The sequence below is a fragment of the Hevea brasiliensis genome, chromosome 6 (assembly GCF_030052815.1).
Source record: "Hevea brasiliensis isolate MT/VB/25A 57/8 chromosome 6, ASM3005281v1, whole genome shotgun sequence".
Lineage (NCBI taxonomy): Eukaryota > Viridiplantae > Streptophyta > Magnoliopsida > Malpighiales > Euphorbiaceae > Hevea > Hevea brasiliensis.
Window position 1 is genome coordinate 85572327 of NC_079498.1, and position 3412 is coordinate 85575738.

Consider the following 3412-nt stretch of genomic DNA (forward strand, 5'->3'; position numbering starts at 1 on the left):
ATTAGAAGATGCATACCAGAGGAGGAAATAGAAAGTGTGCTATAGCTTTTCCATTCATCACCCTATGGAGGATACTTTAGCACAACCAAAATAACAACAAAGATATTACAAGTAAGATTCTACTGGCTAAACTTATTTAAAGATGTAAGAAACTTTGTGCTGATATGCAATCATTGCCAAAGAGTGGGAAACATTTTAAGAGGGAATGAGATGCCACTCCATGGTATACTTGAAGTTGAACTATTCGATGTTTGGGGCATACACTTTATGGGTCCATTCCCATCCTTGGTTGGCAACAAGTACATCCTAGTTAGTGTAGATTATGCATCAAAATAGATAAAAGCAATAGCCTCACCAAAAAATGATGCCAGGGTAGTAATTAAGTTCCTTAAGAAATAAATCTTCACAAGATGTGGCACACCAAGGGCAATTATTAGTGACTGACAACCAATTTGAAATATTACTAAGGAAATGTGAAGTGACTCAGAAAGTGGCAATACCATACCATCCTCAAACAAGTGGACAAGTGGAGATCTCAAATAGGGAATTGAAAAAGATCCTTGAGAATATAGTAAACTACTTAAGGAAGGACTAGTCTTTAAAGTTAGATGATGCACTATGGGCCTACCTCACTGTTAGTAGTATGCCCTAGAGCATATCATTTAGTATGTATCTTGTACATGTTTTATTAATAAAAGGCAATTTCACTTTTTCGTTTACATAATATATTTATGTGTAATAGAAAAGGTCTATTGATATTTTGTTAGAAATTCTATTCTTAAGTTGTTAAGAATATGAGTGACAGTATTTCTAGCACAAAGTGTCATAAATTCGTTCACAATCGAGGATACTTCACAGAGGACATGACTTATCCAGAAAGATTGTATTCATGTTTGTTCCCAATTTATTTATATGAGATATAAATAAAGATCGAATGGTGAGTCTCACGCCATATAACAAACATGATAGGCACTTATACATGACAAGTAGGCCGAACCAGTGACATTTATGACAAGCACATGGAGTTTACTCTTGTCAATGTATTGTTATAAATCATATTAGTGCATATAATCTTTAGACCTTATATAACACATTTATCTTGTATATAGCTGGTTTGAGTTTGATACTGCTTTCATACTTGTACTGTGTATGGGTATATGGGCATGTGTTGGCTCCTACTAGTTATATATGGAGGTAGGTGTTGATCAAGATGGAATCTGTTACCCTAAGTAAATAGGGATAAAATCCTATGTTCATTTAATTGCTCTTGATGTTTCAAGTTCCTGGCCAGGACAGATAGATTTAATCAGAAAAGAGTTTTTGATGAGAACATCTTTTAATTAAGAACTGGAATTAAAAGAGAACATAATATTCATAGCAAATGGGGTTTGACATAAACCATGACTCCAGCTCAATTTTGTAACAGAGAGATTCTAGTGCATGGTAACATATGATTATAGGTTCATTTAAGGTATTTCTTATTACTAATTGGGTGGCCATGGCATGCTATACTAGGTGTTAACCATGGTCTATGAGGTGCATAAAATGATTTAGAGAAATCATTTATGGTAAGAAAGAGTTCTGATCATATTAAGAGTTAATATCATATCTCATTGCCAATTAGTGGTGTGCCTAGTGAGTCACACACATACACAAGTAATCACCAAGTTAAATGTGATTTAATTAATTAATTAAAGAGTTTAATTGATTAATTAAATAGGTTTGGTTTGTAATTAGTTTGCAAAGTGCCTAGCATGGCTTGAAATCAAATCTAGGTTATTGAATGTATAGTATAAGTTAAATTTATATTTAAAGTGTTTAAATATGAATTTAATTATGAGAAATTCATTAATAGAGATTAATTAATTAATTTATATTTGATATAAATTGATTAGAAGAAGAGAAATAATTATTTTGGGTTGAGAACTCAAAATTAAGACACAAGGGTATTTTGGTCATTTCACAGGGTAACATGTGGCACCATGAGATGGTGACACATGGCACTACACATAAGCTTACCATTTGTCTTTTAATCATGCAAGATGATCAAAGTCAAGATTAAATCTAAGTTTGACACTTGGCATAATGTGATTGGGTAAATTAAACTAAGAGCCAATCAGAAGGTGACATGTGGTAAGGGTTTTAAGTGGTGACCTAGCTATTTAATGTGTTGTTATGAAAGAGTAAAATTATAAGATGCTGTTCTTCATAGGTTTTGCCACCCTTGGAGTGCTCTTCCTCTCTTCTTCTTCATCTCTCATCAATTCAAAGAGAATTTCCAACATTCTCTTGAATTAAAAATACTAGAAATCTTTTCTAGTGTCCTGTATGCATCTATAACATCTCTAAAGGCAAAACTTGATTTTCTAATTAATTGGAAAGGCTTGAGAAGCTGTTCAAGGGGCTGCCATTGGTGATTTTGGTGTGGACAAGCTAGAGGGACAACATCTAGTGTGCTATGTGCATCCCTTAGGTGCTAAACACAACTGCAGTGCATCAAAAGGTTAGTTTACTTGTTCTTGATCTAATTTAGGGTTCTAAAGAATTAATCTGTTAATTCTAAAATCTTAAATGACAAATGTAGATCTAAAATATATATTAAAAGTTTTTTAATATGCTATTTATCAATGAAATCAAATAGATAAAAATAAATCTTGCATGATGCATGTGACCTTAGAAGAAAAAATTTTGAATTCAATGATCTAAACTTATATTTTTCATGCTTTCGCTCCTTCAATTGGTATCAGAGCCACTATATTTGCCATTTAGATTGTTGATTATATGATTTAATTATTTGATTTGATCATGAGATGATTGGTTCATTGCTAGTTGCAAAGCAAAGGTGGAGGCATGTTTGATGAACAACATGGTGCGCATGGTTGTGGCACCACTATGGTGCGCAAGGTATGATGGATATTGAATGTGCAATTGTTGTATGATCTAAGGTCCATTTTATGTCTAATTAAATTGTTTAATTAGAATTATAATCACACAATTAAATTTGTTTGAATGTTATTCAAATCTGAATTTTTAAATTTGTTTGAATCATATTCAAATCTGGATTTTTAAGTTGAATATGAGATATTCAATTTAATTTAAGTGTGTATGTTTTATTTAATTGTTAAATAGTGATATGCATGATGAATGATCATGGACAATAAAAGACTAATATAATTGGATTTATTTCTTTTATGTTTCTTTGGGTTGTAAATTAATTAATTTATTTTGGTGGCATGTATTATAAAGGTTGTAATATTTTTGGGTTGTAATTTCATTTATTTGGTTTTTGTAAATTCGCCTTGGTATGCCAAGGATTACTATGTAATTGGATTGCAAGAAGATCAAGAAGGTCAAGAGCATTGGTGAGACTAGTGGGAGGAATTCAAGATCAAGTGTTGATTATGAACTCCTT